The 22,533-nt window shown below is 44.7% G+C and overlaps 1 protein-coding gene across 1 annotated transcript in view; it reads left to right on the forward strand.

Moving 5' to 3' along the window:
- The window catches only part of Prtg (protogenin), a 108,362-nt gene that overhangs the window by 3,397 nt on the left and 82,432 nt on the right, over window positions 1-22,533 (forward strand). The window lies entirely within an intron of this gene.

Here is a 22,533-nt window from a genome sequence, read left to right on the forward strand (position 1 = left end):
TAAATGTGTGGTGATGATGAATTGTAGAAAATAACCGCAAGCAGAGTGATATTTGTGTTCAACTATGTTGGCAAATTAGAGACGCTTCCAAGCCTCGCCCCACCCCCACCCCCGCCAAAGAAGAGCATAACCCCCCCCCCCCCCCGAAAAGATTTCTGATAAACTCCACCCTCAAGACCCCCTGCTGTTTTCTTTGGCTTTGATCATTGGCCATTGAAATCTTTCTTTTATTGAGTACTAGTTTCGCTGTACAGTATCACTTTGAGGAGAATGTGCATTTTAGCCTTACTCTGTTCACTTGAGTCTTGTGTAATGTACTCTGCGATTCTTCTTTTCCCATCTTTTCAGATTCGTGGAATCATTTTTTTTTTTCCATGCCAAGGAACTATAGTTTGTGTTGCCTTTGTGGGGAAGAGGGTGGTGGAGGGGAGTGGACAGGGTTTAAAAGACAAACATTTATCAGGACCACACTTGCTTCCAGGACCTCCTGAGAAGCCTGACAGAATCCCATAGCTCACCCAGCTTTCTGACTCCATAAATAAAATCTGAAATGAAGCAGATATTACTAACAGGGGCTGGGTTAGTGATGAAGTGTTGGAACATGTGTTTAGCATGCATGAGTGTCTGGGTTCAGTTCTAACCTCCTAAACCACCCCCCAAAACAAACAAACAAACAAACAAACAAACAAAAAACCAAAACAACCCAACCAATCATTCAAAAAACTTTTAACATATTGAGTATCTTCACATTTTTGTATCTTTAAAATTCTTTTTAATAGTACCTATTTGCGTATTAATCATTTTGCAAAGTATTGTGGAAAGGGGATGACCTAATCTTCATGTTATAAATATAAAACTTTGCATTGAAAAATCTGGTGTGCCACATAGCTGTGATCCCGTCATGTGGATGGCTGAGGCAGGAGGATAGCGAGTTCTGGGCCAGTTCGGACTATATATCAAGGCCCTGTCTTAGAAACATTTATTTACCTGCCCCCCACCCCCACCCCCAGCCATCTCACAGACCCTCAGAAACAAACAAAACTTCCCAGATGAACTGCTTAGATGGGGTACTTTCATCCAGTCACGATTATAGATTTTAAAACAAGAAATGCACAGCGGATTTAAATTTAGATTTTTTTCTTTAGAAATAAGAAGGCTCTCCGCGATCCTGGAGTCAAACAGTTTTGTCGTTTAAGAGGCCGTGTCTTGTGACAGGGACTTTAATCGCTCTTCCTGTGCAGATGTTATCCAAAGTGAGCAGGAAGAGAGGAGCATTAAGTGGGCATTCTGTTGTCTCTGTGTTTTCAAAGCTAGTTCTTCCACTTACTGATAGCAGCAGGGTACAAGTGTGTGCTTTTTGTTTCCTGAGGGATTTTATGAGCGAATGCGTCTTTTGGTTTAGTGGTGGTAGCAGCTACCTGTAATCTAACACTTTAATCTGTGCCACTCTGGGGTTTTTTAACACACTGGCTGAGTCTTAGTTTCTGAATTTAGCAGCTAGAAGCGGAAAGTTGCACTCTGGGCCAGAATTCCATTATTCATGTGTAAATTAGGAATCGGCAAGGTTAAAAGGTTAGACGCTGGCCGGGGTGAGGTTTACCCTGTGATAAAGAGCAGATGACCCTCATTCATTGGCCCCAGCTTTCATGTGGCTCTTCTGCAAAGTTGCTTATTGCCATGAATTGTTCTTGAGGAATGCAGAATTCGAATGCGAGCAGGCCCTTCCTTAAGTGTCACTGTGGGGCCTTATCTCGCAGCACATCAGCGCAGGGCTCTTCCCCAAGGCCTGGAGGCTTGGCTTTCCGGTTGTGCACCCAAGCACAAAAGAATGTGTCTAGCTTACTTTTGCCAAGGCATCCCGTTTTTGAAAGGAAAACATAGGGTTAAAGTAATATATAGCTATTTTTTAAGTAATCCTTTGTATTGATAGCCATTTTCTTGTCCCCTTTTTACAATTTTCATGTAATTAGAAAAGAGAGGGGAAGGATGTGGGGAGCCCAGTTGCATATAATGCTAATCAGATCATTAAAATAGGGGCTAGAAATGTAAATAGGTTAAGTTTTAGTACATCGAAATTTCACCGACTTGAGTGCTAAGTCTTTCTTATATAAACACTGCAATTAAAATATTTTAGGAATACCAAATGACCAGAGAGCTGTCTTGATGATCCTCGAGTCCTTAATGCTGGCGTAAGATAAATCTCATAGGAAAACATTAGTGTGCTTTAAACAGTCTCATATTTCAACAAGTTTAAATTAAGATAAGGCAAGTAAAGGAGGAGGCGGGCGGGCGTATGCTGTGATGTGTAAAAGTCTGGCCAGCAGCGAGGACTGAACAGGAAGCTCGCTGTTTGTTTCCTTTTCATAAAAGGTGGAAATTGAAGCCTCTGGATAGGATGAGAGCACATAGGAATTCTCTCAACTTCATAATGCTTTTTAAAAATTTGAGGTTAATTTTAGCCCCACTGAAGTTGTCTAGGCAAACCATTTCTATGACTTTTAAGTGGCAAGAAATCATTGCCTTTAGTAGGACATGTTTTTCATGAATAACATGCAACTGCTTCAGTTTAAGATTTTTATTTTGTGGGTGTAATTTATCAATTATTACCTAAAGTTTAATTTGAAATGTAAAGAACATTAAAAGCATTTAAAACAGCGGGGCGGTGGTGGCACATGCCTTTAACCCCAGCACTCGGGAGGCAGAGGCAGGTGGATCTCAGTGAGTTTGAGGCCAGCCTGGTCTACAAGAGTTCCAGGACTGTTACACAGAGAAACCCTGCCTCAGGGGAAAAAAAACAAAACAAAACAAAACAACAACAACAACAAAAAACTTTTAAAATAATGTTTGGAAAGGGGGATGGTGAGTTTGTAGATTTCTAGGGGGCGTATCTTATCTATGAGACACACAAACTCTTAGCAGTCACCTGCCCTAATTCAGCAGTTCTATCACGGATCTCACAGTCGTATTTTGAGAGACCAGTCTGCCAACCCTGTAAAAATAAGGCTAAGTTACTGCTTCCCGATATCCTAGAGAGTGTGTGGGTTGAACGATCTGTTTAAATTCCCTTCAGTTGTCCTGGCTACGTGACGTCAGCTCAGTAAAAGCTGCACACACCTGGTCCTGCAGGCTTCTCCTCAGCCACCCTGCCCTCTGAAGATCTCTCTACTTAAGGTCTGCTTATCAGGGGCCTGATAATCTGGGCCAGGGAACCAGTTTTTCCGAGCTGATGTGTGATTCTCATCTCATTTTCTGCCACTGGTAACACTAGCTCCCTCTTTTCAAAGTGGGTGGATTTTTTTTTTCTTTCTTTTTTTGAAGCAAAGCAGGATCCAGCAAGAGGGTAGAGTTCTATGTTTCTTGAAGACACACACACACACACACACACACACACACACACAAAACCCGCACAAATGTGTTTGTTTTATTTCTCCCCATTTGTAAAATGAAATCTCAAAAGGGGCCTGGGTCTATACACTTTCGGTCAGCTGTCTCTGATGATTCCGAAGAAAGATCTTCACAGCCGAGGGCTTGTTTGTACAACCCCTGGGCATCTGTGCTCTCAAATTTAACAGCTGGGCCTGTCCAGGAAGCCCCCAGCAATTCAAGAGACCAGCAGAAAACTAATCTTTGAAGCAAGGCTTTAGGTTTAATTCATATTTCAGCTAATAAACCAGATGCCTTTGCGGTTACCTCTGGGAAAGCCATATTTTTAACTGTGGGTGGAAGACAAGGTCTTATAGCCAGAGTTGTTCAGCTAGGGTCGCTGCTAGTAAACTAGGATTCAGCTAGTAAACTGATGAAGACTTACTTGCAGAATAATCAGCCATGTTGAGTCATGATTGCTCTCTTTAAAAAAAAAAAAAATATATATATATATATATATATATATATTTATTTATTTATTTTTATTTTATGCCTATGGGTGAGTGCCTGCCTGCCAGTCTGTGCACTGCATACATGCCTGGTACCCATGGATGCTGCCAGATCCCCTGAAACTGGAGGGTGTTTCAGACAGTTGTCAGCATCTTGATGTGGGTGTTGGGAACTGAACTCTGGTCCCCTATAAGAGCAGCAAGTGGGCCTGGAGAGATGGCTCAGAGGTTAAGAGCACCGGCTGCCTTCCAGAGGATCCGGGTTCCATTCCGGGCACCCGTATTGCAGTTCACACCTGTCCGTAACTCCGGTTCCAGGGCTTCTGACACCCTCACACAGATACACATGCAGGCAAAACAGCAATGATCATATTAAAAAAAAAAAAAAGGAAAAAACTTAAAAAAGAAAAGAAAAAGGCATGTGTGGTGCCTCACACCTGTAGTCCCAGCACTTGGGAGGCAGAGGCAGATGGATCTCTGTGAGTTCGAGGCCAGCCTGGGATACAAAGTGAGTTCTAGGACAGCCAGAACTGTTACACAGAGAAATCTGTCTTGAAAAACCAAAAAAACAAAATATAACAAAAAACAAGTGCTCTTCATTGCTGAACCATCTCTCCAGCCCCCTCTGCTTGAATTCCTAAAAACAACTTTGATGACTTGAGTTAAAAAAAAAAAACTCTTAAAAACATCTCAAGTAGGTCTGTTGTAATACTTTGAGTTTATATCGCCTGGCCCCTTTGCTACAGCTGTCTTTAAATTCATTGCTTACACCTTGGTAAGTAAGAAAGGAAGCAGGGCCGGACGTCGGTGGCGCACGCCTTTAATCCCAGCACTCGGGAGGCAGAGCCAGGTGGATCTCTGTGAGTTCGAGGCCAGCCTGGTCTACAGAGCGAGATCCAGGACAGGCACCAAAACTGCGCTGAGAAACCCTGTTTCAACCCACCCCCATCCCACCCCCGAACCCCGCAAAAGAAAAGAAAGGAAGCAGCTAGCGAGGCAGTTGTTGGCATACTGTTTGCAGTTCCTGAACCTGGCAGCAGGCAGACACAGCTCGAAGAGGGAAGTAGTTGGTGGAGATGCTGGGTAAAACACGACAAGAGGTACCACAGCCTCTCCGGTGCTGTGGTGCTGGCAGGCTGTGCGTGCAGAGGGTGGAGGCGGCACCCTGGCAAAGATCTCCTGTCACACTGACCTTGCAAATTCTTTCCTGACTTTTAAAAAATTCCTTACTTTTTTTTTCATTAAGAAAAAAACAAAAACAAAGAACCTCAGATTCTTAGAAACCGCTTTTGATGAACCTTAAAAAGCCAAATTCTTACAGACTAAGCCGAAGGCATGAATTTAAGATGTTTGTTTTCTTGGTTTCTGGAGGGCTCGCCCTTTCAGGAGTGTTTATAGATGTATGTTGGACTGCGTAGGCAGCGATTAGATTAACCAGGAGACTGTGAGGAATGTGGAGACTGTTTCACACTGATGTTCTCACTCGCATTAGTGCTGGGCACTGTGGAAAAGAAAATCCTTTTTAATGCTTTCTTTAGGAAACTACAGACATTTAAATTACTTATTTATTGATTGATTGTTTTTCAAGACAGAGTTTTTCTATGTGGCCCTGACTGTCCTGGAACTCACTCTGTAGACGAGGCTGGCCTTGTACTCATAGAGATCTGCCTGCCTCTGCCTCCGGAGTGCTGGCATTAAAGGCCTTTGCTGGCTGTGTGGCACTCATTTTTATTTTTAGGATTTATTTGTTTATTTCACGTGTACGAGTGTTTTTGTCTTCATGTATTTCCATATACCATGTGTGTGCCTGGTGTCTGTAAGTCTTGAAGAAGGCATTGGATCTTCTGGAATTGGTGTTACAGGCAGTTGTGGGCTGCCGTGTGAGTGCTGGGAACTGAACCCAGGTCCTCTGCAAGAGCAGTCAGTTCTCTTAACCACTGAGTCATCTCTCCAGCCCCTATTGCAGTTACTTAAAAATTTTCTTTCGTGGTACTGCTTTATACTCTGTGTGTGTGTGTGTGTGTGTGTGTGTGTGTGTGTGTGTGTGTGTGTATTAGTGTGCCTGTGTAGGACAGAAGTATCTTTCTCAGATGCTGTCTGCCTCTTTTGGGAACAGGGTGTCTCACTGTCCTGGAGCTTGCTGGGACAAGGCAGGGCTGGCTGGTCAGTGAGACCCAGGGATCTGCCTCTCTGCGCCTTGGTGCTGGGATCACAGTGTGTGTCTCTGTGGCTTTTTTTGTAGAGTTGGGGTTCAAACTCATGATCTCACACATGACTGGTGCACACTTGACTGGTTGTGTGCTCTTCCCAGCTCCATGAGGACTACTTGAGATAAGTCATATTCTTTTGCAATAATCCTCCTAAATCTAAGCCTTCTTACTGTTTTATAGGTTTTTTGTTTTGTTTTGTTTTGTTTTTGTTTTTTTGAGACAGGGTTTCTCTGTGTAGTTTTGGTGCCTGTCCTGGATCTCCCTCTGTAGACCAGGCTGGCCTTGAACTCACAGACATCCGTCTGCCTCTGCCTCCCGAGTGCTGGGATTAAAGGCATGCGCCACCACCACCCGGCCCTGTTTTACAATTTTTAATGAAAAGTTATGATAGCTTTATTTAGTTGTGTGTGTGTGTGTGCGTATATGAGATCTCATGCACGTAGAGATGAGAATCAGGGGACAAGGGGCCTCAGTTGTTGTCTCTTCCATTCTGTGGGCACTGGGGATTGAACTCAGGCCCTCAGGCTTGGTGGCAGGCCCTTTACTCTGATGAGCCATCTTACTGGCATTTGTTTTGCAATTTTTAATTATACTCATACCATAGTAAAACTCAGGGACATGTCATCTGTGCTACCAACAACCCCCAGGCCTCAGTAAAGTGTCTATAAAGGTATTTCTGGTGGTGGGTAACATTCTCAGAGTTCCTAAGTTTTGGCATAGTTCGAAATTTTGGCCGGATAGTGGCTCATGGTGGTGGTGTTACCTGATGTCTTCCATGCTGTGTTCCAGCATCCCTGGCCTTTGAGTCCCTCCCAGTTCCTCTGTGACAGCCAGAAAAACCCGGACACTTGTGTTGGAGGACCACTGATACTTCTGCGGGCAGAAGGAAACTCCTACCCAAGAGAGTGTCTTGGGGTGTTCTGCACGTTGTGACATTGACAGGCCCCAGAACGTTGGCTGCGTGGTAGCATGTGGGTGAATGGTAAACACAACACGAGTCTCTTCCTTCTTGTGAATCAGCAGTACCCTCCTCTTGTTTTGAGCGGAAGCCTTTTAACTTCTGCTCATAGTGATGCCAGCATGGTAGCATCTTTTTTTCTGTCTTTATTTTTATTTTTTCCAAGGCAGGGTTTCTCTGTGTAGCTTTGGTGCCTGTTCTGGAACTCACTCTGTAGACCAGGCTGGCCAAAGATTCAGAGATCCGCCTGCCTCTGCCTCCCGAGTGCTGAGATTAAAGGCGTGCACCACCCACCGCCTGGCAAGGATGGTAGCATCTTGAGAGGGCCCCAGGATCAAGTAAAGGGGAAGGCACTGGGCCTGACTGGTGTTTACCAGCACACAGGGAAGTTTGCAGACAAAATTTCAAGTGATTGTTTCTAAAATATTTGTTTTAGATTACTCACTAGCAGCAGGAATTGTAGATTTCAGATTTCATCTTTCTCAAGGTGTCGTGTGTGTGTGTGTGTGTGTGTGTGTGTGTGTGTGTGTGTATGTTCCATGGGTATGCCTGTGGATACATGTGTTTGCCTGTGCTTGGAGAGGCCAGAGGTCAGTATCTAGTGTGTTCTTTAGCCTCTTCCCACCTGTTTTGAGACGTGGAGACTCACTGAACCCAAAGCTCGTTAATGGTAGTCTGGCTAGCCAATGAGCCCCAGAGACGTGCCTGTCTCTGTCTCTCTGGCTCTGGGGTAACAGTGTGCGCTGTTCTACCTGGTGTTTATATGTGGGGGGGAGATCTGAACCTGGGTCCTCACACTTGTGCAACAGACACTTGACGCTCTGAGCCATCTCTTCAGCCCTAAATCTTTACTCCAGGAGATTTTGTTCGGCCCCATTATACCAGAACCATTTAAGTCCCTGAGAAGAAAATTAAAGTAACTTGGCTAGTATTTAATCATGGGAGGTTTAAAGCCAAATCTAGATAATTTAGATACTGTTTTTTTTTTATGTTTATTTTTGCAGTAGTAGAGATTAAACCCTGGACTTCTCTATAGCAAGAACTCACTTTGCCAACATCTGATAGTTCTAGCATGACTGGACTATTTTCTTTTTCTTTCTTTCTTTTATGATTTATTTTTATTTATGTGCATGGGTATTTGCCTGTGTGTATGTGTGTGTACCGTGTGCATGCAGTTCCCTGAGAGGCTGGAAGGGGTTCAATCCTCTGGAGCTGTAGCTGTGGGCAGCTGTGTGAGTCGCCCAGGTCCTTGAGTGCTCTTCGTGAGTCACGTCTCCAGCCCCTCCAACCCCAATTCTTAAGACTCTAGAAGTGTTCCAATTCTATACGGCTATGCTTCTCAGAAAGTTTGCACATGTGGAATACAATTTTATAAAAATTAATTCTAAATTCTGATGTGTATCGATTCAGCATTTTAAAAATATAGTTAAGCCTTTTTCTTGAGAGCTTTGTGTAGAACAGGCAACACCGCTGCCCTCAGTTTCCATTAGTACGGCAAGGTTTAATTTTCCTCAGCCTTCCGTCTAAATTAGTGTGAGTCCCTTTGATTGGGTTTAAAGTAATTCAGATTAAAATATTGACCTCAAAGTGGATTTAGAATAGGAAAAAAATGTTTTGATGTCAGCATTAAAAAAAAAAAAGCTGAGCTTGGTAGTGCATACTTTCTTTTTTTTTTTTTTTTTTTTTTTTTTTTTTTGGTTTTTCGAGACAGGGTTTCTCTGTGTAGCTTTGCGCCTTTCCTGGAACTCACTTGGTAGCCCAGGCTGGCCTCGAACTCACAGAGATCCGCCTGGCTCTGCCTCCCGAGTGCTGGGATTAAAGGCGCGCGCCACCACCGCCCGGCTTGGTAGTGCATACTTTCAATTCCAGCACTCAGGAGGCAGAGGCAGGTGGATCTCTGTGAGTTCGAGACCAGCCTGGTCTGTAAAGCGACATGGGCTGTCACACAGAGCAACCCTATCTCACAAAAGGGTGTGTGTGTGGCACAACTTTTTGTAAGAGATTTTTTTTTATATATACCAGTTACTGTTTTCTGAATAAGTTGAATGGTAAAAAGTTGTTAGCCAGGTGGTGATGGTGGTGCCGAGCCATAAATCTTAGCACTTGGGAGGCAGAGGCAGGTGGATCTCTGGGTTTGAGACTAGCCTGGTGTACACAGTGAATTCCAGGACAGCCAGAGCTACACAGAGAAACCCTGTCTCCAAAAACCAAAACCAAACCAAACAAACAAAATGTGTGTGTGTGTGTGTGTGTGTGTGTGTGTGTGTGTGTGTGTCACAGTGCACCTGTGGAGGACCACAGACACCTTGTAGGAGTCAGTTCTCTCCTTCCACCATGGGGGTCCTCGCTGGAACTCACGTTACCAGGCTTGGCAGCAGGTGCACGACTTACCCACTGAGTTTTCTGTGTTCCCAGAAATTCCCATTCATGTTCTAACTTAGCAATTAAAAAAATCCACCTTTGAGTTCATTTATTCGTTATTGCTGTGTTTGTGTGTGTGAAGGCATGTGTGTGTGTGTGTCATGCTAGAGACCACATGACATCTTGTAGTGGTTGGTTCTCTTGTTTTCACCGTGTGGGTCCTGGGGTTTGAACTCAGATCTTCAGGTTTGGCTGCCCCATCTCACCAACGCAGGTAGTAATGTCTTTCACATAATTTTAGTGGAAGGACTACGTTGACTAAAGCTGTGTGATTGCTAAAGGCTTTTTTGAAGCTGCCTGAGTATCTAAGTGACAGGATATGATTTCTTAAATGTTTTATGTTTTGTTTTGTTTTTAAGACAGGGTTTCTCTGTAAACCAGGCTGGTCTCAAACTCACAGAGATCTACCTGTTCCTGTCTCCCAAGTGTTAGGATTAAAGGCTATGCCCGGCTTTGAGTTTTAATTTTTATTTTATGTGTACAAATGTTTTGCCTGCATTTGGGTCTCCTTGTGTGGAAACAGGTCTTTTCATATTCAAGTAGTTATTATCAAATCCACACTATAGAAAAGGAATGTAACAGAATTGACACTGAAATTGAAGATGTTTCTCTTTTATGTCGTATGTATTTGTGGTGTGTGTGTGTGTGTGTGTGTGTGCGTGTGTGTGTGTCTGCGCGTGCGTGCGCATGTGGAGGCCAGAGGTTAGTGTTGGGTATTTCTGATCATTCTCCCACTTAGAAGTTGAGACAGGGTCCTCCGTTTGAGCTTGCACACACATCCTAAATAAAGTAATTATTTATAATACGTAGAATGGAACAGGGAGGTTTAGATGGAAACTGCTGGGCCGGAGAGATGGCTCAGTGGTTAGCCACTCCAGCTCTTCCAAGGACCCCAGTTTTATTCCCAGCACTGGCGTCAGGTAGCTCACAGCCACCTGTAACCCCAGCCCCAGAGTATTGTGACACGTCCATCTGGCCTCCGCCGCCGCCGGGTCCCACACACACGTGTGCCTATATGTACACAGACACATAGATTCACATAAGTAAGAACAAAATTGGTGACGCTTTCGTGTTTGGGTGGATTTGAGAACTGCCCTGTGTCCTTCCTTTTCAATCTGTCAGACTCCCGGTAGCCTTTCCTGTAGAACAGTAGTGACGAGCTTCCTCAGCTATCGTTTGTCTGGAAAAACCAACGAAACAAAACAAACAGCAACAACAAGAAGGTATTGAGTGTTTTTCTCCATCGATCAACCTTCTATTAGCGGCAGGGTCTCTCACTGAAGCCAGAGCTTGTGATGCAGGTAGTGTAGCCGGCCAAGGTACGTTGGGGATCCCGTCTCTGCCTCCCAGGCGCTGGGATTGCAGGTGGGTGCCACCCTTGCCCAACATTCTTGTGGTGCTGAGGATCTGAACTCTAGACCTCACTCCTACAGAGTATGCAGGTTACTAGTTTTTGTCAAGTTGATACAAGTTAGAGTCGCCGGGAAAGAGGGAGCCTCAAGAGAGGGATTGGCTCCTTCCGATTGTCTGTAGGACATTTTCTTTTTCTTTTCTTTTTTCAAGGTTCTTTCTTTCTTTCTTCTATTTTTATTTTATGTGCATTGGTGTTTTGTCTGTGTGAGGGTCTCGGGTCCCCTGGAACTGGAGTTACAGACAGTTGTGAGTTGCCTTGTGGGTGCTGGGAATTGAAGAACAGCCAGCATTCTTAACCTCTGAGCCATCTCTCCAGTCCCATGTAGGACTTTTTCCTGATTAATGATTGATGTGGGAGGGCCCTGCCCACACAGGGTGCTGCCATCCCTAGGCAGGTGGTCCTGGGCTCTATAAGGCTGAGCAAACCAGGAGGAATAAGCATCTAAGCAGCTCTCCTCCAGGGCCCCTGCTTTGGTTCCTACCTTGAGTTCCTTTCCTGACTTCCCTCCGTGATAGAAACCTGAGAGTTGGAAGATGAAATAAACCTTTTCCTCCTTAAGTTATATTTATTTTTTTAGGTTTTTTGAGATAGGGTTTCTCTGTGTAGTGCTGGGTGCCCTGGAACTTGCTCTGTAGCCCAGGCTGGCCTCGAACTCAGAGATCCGCCTGCCTCTGCCTCCTGAGTGCTGGGATTAAAGGTGTGCGCCATCACCGCCCGGCTCAAGTTGTTTTTTGTCAGTGTTTTCTCACAGTAACAGAAAGCAAACTCGGACCCAGCCCCGATGCTGGTGTTCCTGATCTGAGTGACCTGGTAAGTGGTGTAGCCATCAGCTGAGATGGAGAATAAGGGGCAAGGTCATGAAATGTTAGTTTTAGGTGTCTGGCATGAGTTGTCATGAAAAACATCCAGGAATCAAGCAAAATGTGCAGACAAGTGGCCCGCAAGCTACAGAGATCCTTCTGTCTGTCCACCCCGACTGGTACTGGAATTACAGGTGCTTATTTATGGCCACAGCTGGCTTCTTCGTGAGTTCTGAGGATTTGAATTCTAGTCCCTACGCTGGTGTGGCGAGCAATTCCCCACCCTGTCTTGATACTGTTTTAAAAGGCGAAATCATACTACTAAGCTATGATTTAGTAAAATGATATCTGAGAGTTTTTGTAGACAAATCCTTTATGGGCTGTATGTAAAGGGGGCAGTGGCTGGGCAGTAACCACAGTATTGCCCCACATTTGATGTTTCTTGACCATTCCAACAGTGTCAAAATAATTATCAGAAGCTTAGGTGATGTCAGGTACATGGTTAAACTGCCGATACATTTTAGGTGCACGAACGTTATACAGTTCTGCCTGGGGGAACATGCTACTTAAAACTAATGCCGACGGAGTATGTGAAGCCATTAGCAAGCTCCATTATTTGTTCATTGACGTCTTCTTTGCCGTCCTCCATTAAACTGATCTTCTGAGTACATTTTTAGAACTTTAGCCTGTCAGCTTAGGAGGGAAAGCTAGATTTAAAACAAACAAACTCACTTTTTTCCATACTTTTTTTTTTCTGTCTTGCTTTTTGTGTGCTGGGGGAACCCAGGGTGGCATGCCTGATAGGCAAATACTGGGCCTTTGAGTTTCAAGCCCAGCCCTCATTTTGTGTGCTCGTAAGAGTATTCCCATGCAACAGCCTCAACAGTTTCTCTCTTACACCTAAACATTTGGAATAGTTCAGTAAAATCAAAGGGCACAGTCAGAGGCTCTCTTAACTCCTGATGTGGGTACTGTTAGTTTTCCAGCCGTTCAGTTACTTTGTTCCAGTAAACTGCAGAGGCTGAGCCCAGCAGTAGCTGTGGCAGGGCATTTGTCTGTATGCAAGAGGCCATTGTTGCAAAGACTCTCTACCCCAGGGCTCGAGAGATGGCTCAGTGGTTAAGAGCACCGGTTTCTCCTTCCAAAGATCTGGTGGGTTCCCAGCACCAACATGGCAGTTCACACCAGTCTATAAATTCAATTCCAGATATCCAGTGCCCCCTTCTGGCTTCTGTGGGCACAGACTTCCATGCTGGCAAAGTGCACATATACATAAAATAAATAAAATTTTGAAAAAAAAAAAAGCATCCACCCCGAAGATTTGAGTATGAAAGTGTTAGTTTATAAAGCCAGTTTCCAGTTTGTGAAATTGCTTATGAGAAGTTTTAGTCGTGAGGGACTATTGTTACAGTTGCCTCATTATATGTAAGAAGATCCAGTGAAACAGTTTGTTAAAAATTTGCATAGATTTTTTTTTCAAGTTTTATTTAGGAGAGAAAAAAATGGGAGATACATTAACTTTAAATGGTTGGATGCTTTTCATCTGTGATAGTGGAGTTATGCCTTTTTAAAAAATGTAATACAGGGAAAAATGAACTTAACGAAATAGCATGGGTGTCACAAAGTGGCTGAACTGTGTGTGGCTCTGGGGGCGCATTGTGTCCCCCTCCATAATAATTGATGAGATTAAATGAAGTGATTGATTTCTGCTTCGTTATTGACGCACATTTATGAGCATTTGCTTTGACACCTTAGCAGGATGTCAAAGGTCGTCACTTTCTTTCTTTGGGAGAATGAGAGCTTTCAGATGCTGATCCCGGCCACTGCGCCCTGGACCTTTGCCTCTTCCGTCTTGCATAGAATTGCTAAGGAGTGATGGTTGAAAGAAACATCTCATAAATCAGCAGGAGAGAGCCTTTTTCTTCTAAGATTTCTCAGGGTGGTTGAGGACCAGCAGAATCCAGGAAGAGCTAATGCTTTGCTTTTCTAGGATTTTTTGGGGAAAAAAAATACTTGGAATGGGAAATGGTCCGTTAGAATGCGCCAGCCTGTGTCAAATGTGATTTTTATCTATATTGTCATATATTATTTAAAACAGTCTGCTTAAAATAAATTAGAACATGTAACCTATGGTAAACATACACAGTTGTTTTCCTGCTTTTCTAGAAAAGCCAAATGTCTGTGACAAGGGCCGGAATGGGAAAGGGTGGGAAGTTGGATGTTGCTTTCTGCATATCATGAAATTTATGTTGTTTCGGTGGCTGGGTTTTCTGCTTTAAAAACAAAAGGATTAGAAAATTGTGTGTGTGTGTGTGTGTGTGTGTGTGTGTGTGTGTGTGTGTGTGACAGTGGGTGTGTGGAAGTCAGGAGACAACTTTCAGGACCCAGTTCTCTGTTTCTACCATGTGAGTTCTGAGAACTGAGGTCACTAGATGAGGTGGCAGCTCCCTTTACTGGCCAACACCACCATCCGTGGCCCCCAACACCCTGAGATTTTGTTGCTTTTCAAAATATTTTGCTATTTAGTAGCTACAGCCACTGGTTTTAATTTGCTTGAGTTTTGACCACAGCCACTGTACTGGTTTGTATCTAATAATGATGAATTCCATCGGATAGTGAGCATTTGTGTTTGCCGTGTGTGTGTGGGGGGGGTGCCCACAGATGTGAGCAAATCCTTTGAATTTCCTCATGGCACCTTTGAATTTCCTCATGGCATGCCATTGAGTGTTGTGGCAATAGGTGTGTGTCCATGCCCCGCATATGTACATGTGTGTACATACTTTTTTTTTTTTCTTCGAGACAGGGTTTCTCTGTGTAGCTTTGGTGCCTGTCCTGGATCTCGCTCTGTAGAACAGGCCGGCCTTGAACTCACAGAGATCCGCCTGCCTCCCGAGTGCTGGGATTAAAGGCGTGTGCCACCACCGCCCGGCTGTGTACATACTTTCGTTATGTGCCTTTCTGTAAAATGATGCTTTTGTACTCTGTGGTGACTCTTAAGAATTTTTCATAACTAAAGTGTGACTGCTAGCTAGTTGTAATGTGAACACCTGGAATCCAAGCCCTGAGGAGGTTGTGAGTTCAGGGCCAGGGTGGTCAGCATGGCGAGAATTGTCTAAAAAGCTAACGCACTTAGAAAAGAAAGGCGGAGACCTGTCATCATCATCATCATCATCATCGTCATCATCATCATCATCATCGTCATCATCATCATCATCATCATCATCATCATCGTCGTCGTCGTCATCATCCTCTTCCTCTGACCCAAGGTTCATTGGGCTTTTTCTACTTCCTCCTCCTCCTCCATCCCTCCACCTCCTCCATCCCTCCACCTCCCTTCTTTCTTTCTCCCCTTCTTCGCTCCTCCCTTTCCTGTTCCTTCCTCTTCCTCCTCCTTCCATGGTCTTTCTTCCTCCCAAAGCCCTTAGTTCTGCAAGCGTCTCCGCTCTTGTGTAGGAAGTCAGGATTCCCTTCTGGTGCTCCTGGCGGGCAGTCTGTGGCTCTTCCTCCATCTTTCCAGCTGAGCGCTGACTCTGCCACTGGTCAAGGCTTTGGTGACTCTGGTCTCTCCCACTCCTGCCACCCAGTGCACCGGCAGCATCCCACAGCTTTACCTCTGTGGCGGCCACCTGCCGCAGCCACTTCCGGCCGCGCACCCTCTGTCACCGCCCCTGTTTCCTTCATACTTCTAGCCCAGCCCACTCTCCCAAAATATGCAAGAGAGGCCTTTTATTGAGCCTGATGTGGAAACACCAGAGAGGCAGCTATCTCACCAAGAGAGCCAAGCATCCTGCTTGTGCCGCCAAAGGAGGGGCTTGGGCCAGTCCTAGCAACCCTCTTATGCAAATGAGGGTTTGTGTTTCCACCAATCGCAGTACTGTTCCCTGTGTACCAGTCACAGCAGGCTCTCTATTGGACCAGTCACCAGGGGACAAGATTTCTCTCCGACCTGGACAGAAATTTTTGCAAGGTCATCTTGAGTTCGCCAGTGCTTATCATAGCACAAATCGTATATAAACTGTTTGTAGCCGTCGTGGCCGAGGCTGCACCGTAGTATCTGGAGCAAGCAGTTGTGAACACCGTGGTTTCCTCAGGGTGTTCACAGACCGTTCAGAATAGCTGGTTCTGACCCAAGATTCATTGGGTTGGCTGTTGGACAGCCCTTTGGATCAGGACAACCTGGGCAGCCAGGAGTCTGATAGATGCTAATGAGGGAGTCATATGGACCCATCCGTTAGAGCCTAGCGGAAACTGAGCATCCAAAAACTGCGTATGATAAGAATTTGCTGACACTAACAGTGATTTTTGCAGATTTTAACAATGCTTACCACGTCCCCAAGCCCCATGGAGACTATTTAGGAAAAAAAAAAAAAAAGATTGAATTGTATTCTTGGAGGTTGGAACCGCAGAACTTGACTCTAAGATAGTTGCTATATTGTGAAGTTACTACAGAATCCTGTTAAAATCCTCTTGGTGTTTTGAAACCTCTGTGCTCACCCCCCACCCCTGCCAGCTAAAGGCTAACTTCCTTTTGAGTCTTAGGGGTTAGGTAGGAGGTAAGGAAGTAGTTCTATACCCAGCAGAGGAACTGCTCTGCTGTTCTTGAACACATGAATGGTGTATCGCAGAAAAGCTAGTTTTGATTATTATTATATTGGAATATAGTTAAAGTTTTTTAGATTTATTTTATTTATCTGTTTGTTTTTGTGACAGGGTTAGTAGGTGGGAATTTCGGTCCCATAATCCACTTCCCAAATAACTGACATGGAGACTTAATATTAATTGTAAATGCTTGGCCCGTAGCTCAAGCTTGTTACTAGCTAACTCTTACATTTAAATTAACCCATATTTCTTATCTATCCTCTATGTGGCTCATGGCTTGTTACCTCATTTTCTACACTTCCAGCTTCCTGGGCATCTGGCTGGTGTCTCCTGACTCTGCCCTTCTTCCCATTATTCTCTCTGCCCCAAAAATCCAGCTATGGAACAATCAGCTTTTTATTAAACCAATTCAAGTGACAAATCTTTACAATGTGCAAAAGGATTATTCCACAGCACAGAGTTTCTCTGTGTAACCACCCTGGCTGTCCTGGAACTCACTCTGTAGTCCAGGCTGGCCTTGAACTCACAGAGATCCACCTGCCTCTACCTCCTGAGTACTGGGCCTAAAGGTGTGCCGTGCCCCACCACCACCTAGACTTTTATTATTTTTGTTTGTTTGTTTTTCGAGACAGGGTTTCTCTGTGTAGCTTTGCGCCTTTCCTGGATCTCGCTCTGTAGACCAAGCTGGCCTCGAACTCACAAAGATCCGCCTGGCTCTGCCTCCCTAGTGCTGGGATTAAAGGCGTGTGCCACCACCGCCCGGCCAGACTTTTATTTTTAAATTATGTGTATATCTGTTTGTGTGGGTATGTGCATGTGTGAGTGCAGGTCCCTACAGAGTCCAGAAGAGGGCGTCAGATCCCCTGGAGCTGGAGTTACAGGCAGTTGTGAGGTGCCACTATTGAATGCTGTGAACTGAACTCAGGTCCCCTAAGAAAGCAAAAAAAGCTCTTAATTGCCGAGCCATCTTTCTAGCCCCAATGAATATAAAATTTAATCTGGGGAATCTGTTGATTTTTCAGTACCGTTACAAATTGGTGGCAACTGAGTTCCAAAGAGAATGCTACTGCACACTCTGTCTACGTGATAGTTTTTGTATCTTTATGCAGGGGTGTGTGTAAATTACTGTGAACAGGTTTTAGGAGCCTTGGCTGGCTTGGCTGTTCCAACTGGTGTGAGCTAAGAAGTGAGTGGTTATCTGTGTGTCTCATCACAAAGGCTCTCTCTTAGCTCTCCTGCACTTGGAGTTAGCAATTAGCCACAGAGCAGGGAGGAGAGGCTGTGTTCCTGGCTGAGCCTCTTCCTGCTCTTTTGGCTTAAGGGTTGGCCCTTGCGTGTTGGAGCTGGTGTTCTGTTTGTTCCGCGCTGACCTTCCATGCTCAGGGCTGTGCGGATGGGATCCTCCATCCTCCCTTGGACCCTGGACGTTGTGATCCCAAATCAAAGGCCTTTATCTCCTCCTAAGGGAAGGGGGATTAAGAACTTCCTGTTGCCTTTTCAAACACTGAAGGGCCTGTGTGGGGCCTGGTGTGGGCCTGAGGTCACTTATAAAGGCTTCAGATGCCCTCGGGTCCCCTGTCAACTCAGAACTCTTGCTTTTAGGAAGGGGGTGGGGGTGGGGGGCTAGCAGCTTTCCATTAACAGGGTTCCTGAGAGTTTAATACCTCTGCTGATAAAGTGAGTGAATCAGCTTACAGTGGGGATTATCTCAGGGAAACGTCCTTGTCTTTGAAGGCAAATGCAAACTACCCCGTTAACCTGGAAATTCAGATTGCCTCTCTTTCGGGTTTACACCAGTCACGGTAGGCACTAACTCATCAAGCAGGACACAGACTAAGGGTCAGCACCGAGATCTCTAGGTGAAATTTCGATTCTGTGTGTAGCCTGTCACTGGGCCTTTTAAAACCACGCCAATACTTTATGTCTCTTCTTTCCTTGGACTCCCCCCCCCCCCTTTCTGTGTACCATTCACTGAGAATTTTCATCTATTTGCTTAACACTTTTTATTTCAGGGCAGAGTTTTGTGGGTTTTGTGTGTGTGTGTGTGTGTGTGTGTGTGTGTGTGTGTGTGTGTGTGTGTGCATGTGTGTGTAGACTAGAGATAGAGCTGGAGGTCTTCCTCAGTCACTTTCCACATTATTTTTTGAGACAAAGTCTTTTCCTGAGCCTGGAGCTCCCTAACTCAGCTAGACCCACTGGCTCGTGAGCCCCAGGGGCCTTCCTGTGTCCACTTCCCTCGCTTGGGACATGGCCATGCCTGGCTTCTACGTGGGTGCTGGGGATCCGAACTCAGGTCCTTCTATTTGTGCAGTGAGCTCTTGGATGACTGGGCATCTCACCACCTCCTTTTCTTTTGATTCTTCTGCTTCTGTCCTCTTGAGCGATGTCCTCCATGCTTTCCCAAGACTATAGACTGTCTACCACCGGCCCGTGGCCATGGGAAGTTAGGCTTCCCAGTCCTCCAGCCCTCTCACTCAGTGCTCATCACAGAACAGTTGAAAACTACGTTGTATTCGCCTCCAAAGCGTTGGTGTTTTCCAGATGTCTTTAAATAGCCAGGCCCCATTGTTGATCGTTTCCTTAACAGAAGATCAGGTCTCCTTAAGCCATATGGACCATTTACATGAAGCCATGAAAAGTTAGTGGCACCGAGCTGGGTAACCCAGCTGTACACACAGCTGGTCCTGAATGCCATTTTGTCTGTATCAAAATCATAATCATTTGGACACCAGTCCTGGGGCACTGGGCTGTGAGGACGGAACCTGGGAATCATTATTGTAATTTGAACGATGCTGGCATGTCTCTGTGCGGTGTGACTAGTTTTGCTATTAATCAGGGAAATCGGTTTTACGGTCTTTTTAGCCTCCATCTTCCATTGAATATGAAATCTTTTGTATGGTTTTAATTATAAGCCATCAAAGAAACAGTCAAGCTGCTTGGCTCTCTCCGCTGCTAACGTCGTCACGAAAATCCTACCAGTTAACCCTCCCCTTCACAGGTGAATGTGACCCTCAGTGGCAGGTGAAGTGGGAGCTTCGAGTTTGACTCCACCCCTATAAACTACGCACTGTTGGACTTGGTGTATTAAACATGTCTTAGTGCTTTCTGTGTGCCTGTGGCCCACAGTTCTCTGCTTTTATGTTTCTGAACTTCTACTTTAGCAGAGAAAAATTCTAAAAGGGAGGGCTGGAGCGATGACCCAGCTGATAAAGTGCTTGCTGGGCAAGCCTGAGGAGCCAAGTTCGATCCCCAGGACCCATGTGAGTGCGAGGTGGGCACAGAGGCCGGCCTGTAATTCAGGCACACAGGAGATGGAGATGGGATCTTTTGAGCGGGCTGGCTGGCAAGCTTGCAGAAACAGTAAGCTCTAGGTTCAGCAGGTGGAAAACAGTAGAGGGATACACCCGGTGTCAACCTTGGACCTCCATGTGTGTGCATGCAAATGTACATACCAATACTACACATATGTACATATACATGTTTTCACAAAGCGAGCTATGATATTATTAAATGAATTTGTCATGTTGTGACAAGTTTAGAAGTCAATGTCAATTCATTTTAACAGGTCATCTGGCATATATATATATATATATATATATATATATATATATATATATATATAACTACACACGATTATATATATGTGTGTATCTGTCTGTCTGTCTGTCTCTCTCTGTATATGTATATAACTTTTTTCTGTTTGAGTTAAATTGCCTTGCTTCTAGCTGAGCATGATAGCTCATGTCTATAACCCCAGCTACTCAGGTGTCTTAAAGAAGAAGGTCACAGACTAGGCAATCTATCAAGACCCTGTTTCAGAAAAAAAGTGTTTGGGGTACAGCTCAGTGGTCCTAGTTCTGTGTCCAGTAACACACATACACTGCCTCTGTCTTTAGCAGCTATTAGAAGGTTTATTAAAAAGAGAGAATAGAGATGTAAGCTTGGGTATTATTTTTTTTCAAGGTCTGATAACTTACTTGTTACTCTTAAAGACTCATTTTTGATTGGACTCAGAAGTAGAAGCTCTACGCTGACTAGTTTTTATGCCGACTTGACACAAGCCAGGGTCATCTAGGCAGAATCTTGATCAAGGAAATGCTTCCATAGGATTGGCCTGCGAAACCAGTCTGTGGGACATTTTCTTGACTAATAATGGTTGATACGGGAACGCCCAGCCCACTGTGGGTGCTGTCACCCCTGGGCTGGTGGTCCTTGGTGCTGTAAGAAAGCAGACTGAGGGGGCTGGAGAGATGACTCAGAGGTTAAGAGCACTCACTGCTCTTCCAGAGGTCCTGAGTTCAATTCCCAGCAACCACATGGTGGCTCACAACCATCTATAATGAGATCTGGCACCCTCTTCTGTATACATAGTAAATAAATCTTTAAAAAGAAAGCAGGCTGAGCAATCCCTGATAGTCTAGTAAGTAGCACACCCCCAGGGCTTCTGCTTCAGTTCCTGCCTCTGGTTCCTGTCTCTGGGTTCCTGCCCTGACTTCCCTCAGTGATGGACTGATACCTGAAAGTGTAAACTGAAATAAACCCCTTCCTCCATGTGTTTTGTTTTCTTTTTAGATTTATTTATTCTGTAGACAGTGTTCTGCCTGCATGCCAGAAGAGGATGTTTTATCACAGGAATAGAAACCCTAACTAAGGCAAGCTCTCAGTGAGGGCGGCCTGTGTCTCTTGGCAATGTGCTCTTGCTATTTTTCTTTGGCTTCCTTCCTTAGCCAAAAGTTTGGCACATTTTTCTGTTTTCTTCTTGTTTTTCTTACTGTGTTTGTTTCTTCAGAACAATGCATTGACATTTGCGTTGCAGGACATATGTGAAGTGATGATTCCCTTGATCTCAGGTGCTTTGGTCTTGGGCCTCTTACCTTCTTGTTTAAGGGCTTTCTTTCTTTAAGAATTTATTTATTTTTATTTTATGTGCATTGGTGTTTTGCCTGCATGTATGTCTGTGGGAGGATATCAGGTCCCCTGGAACTGGAGTCACAGACAGTTGTGAGCTGCCATGTGGTTCTGGGAATTGAACCCGGGTCCTCTGGAAGAGCAGCCAGTGCGCTACAACATATTAGTGGGCATCATCTTAAGAAAGACTGAAGAGTCTGTAGGTTCTGCTGGCTCTTTTGGTTCCCAACTGTGGAGGCACAGTTGTATCTACCAGTCCAGGCATACCTGCCCTTGTGTTGTTTTTTTTCTAACAAAAATCAAGTTGAGAACCTTCAGTTTGACATCTAAGGTGCATCCCCAAACAGACTTGGCTTGCTCTCTCTAGTTTTCCTTGTTCTATAACAAGAAGGCTCCTTACTCCACATCAGACTCACTCTGCTATGTGTGGGTCAAGACAACTTGCTTCATGGGAAAACCTTATTTTTAGTTCCCACTGTGGATTTGGACCACACAGCCCTTCCACTCTTCACCCAGAGCATCAGCAGCTACTTCTGTGGCCATGTGCTTCTCATGGAAAGTATGACGTTTGTGTTCATCGTCTATTTCAATGAGTTTCTGTCAGCCGGTGGCTGGGAAAGAGATACTCAGCTTCATCTTGATGCAGCCTGTCACCTAGGAGGTGCCATGAAGAAGAACTAGAAGAGCTGGTTTTTAATCATTGCCTTGTGAATTTGTCGTGTGTGTGTGTGTGTGTGTGTGTGTGTGTATGTTATGTGTATATATGTATATGTATATGACAGGGTCTTCCTATGTAGTCCTACCTGGCCTGCAACTCACAGAACTGGGCCTCTGCCTTCAGTGCCCTGGGATTAAAGATAGGCACCATCATACCTGGTCTCAATTTTTTAATTTATGTAATACATTTTTTTTTTTTTTTGGTTTTTTCGAGACAGGGTTTCTCTGTGTAGCTTTGCGCCGTTCCTGGAATTCGCTTTGGAGACCAGGCTGGCCTCGAACTCACAGAGATCCACCTGCCTCTGCCTCCCGAGTGCTGGGATTAAAGGCGTGCGCCACCACTGCCCGGCATAATTTATGTAATACATTTTAAAGTTATATTGTAGAACAGGTATCTAGTTATATGGAAAAGAAAACCAGGTCTTTTGTATTCTGAGGAAGCTGTTTTATATTATGTGAAATGGCAGGATTCTGTTCAACTATCATATATCCACCTGTCCATCTATTATCATCCATCCATCTAGCCATCCATCCATCCATCCATCCATCTACTCATCTATAATCTATCATCCATCAATCATCCATCTATCTACCATCTATCTGTCCATCTGTCTATCCACTATTAGTTATTAAC

This window comes from Peromyscus californicus, unplaced genomic scaffold (assembly GCF_007827085.1).
Source record: "Peromyscus californicus insignis strain IS unplaced genomic scaffold, ASM782708v3 Scaffold_11__1_contigs__length_118956290, whole genome shotgun sequence".
In the NCBI taxonomy this organism is placed as follows: domain Eukaryota; kingdom Metazoa; phylum Chordata; class Mammalia; order Rodentia; family Cricetidae; genus Peromyscus; species Peromyscus californicus.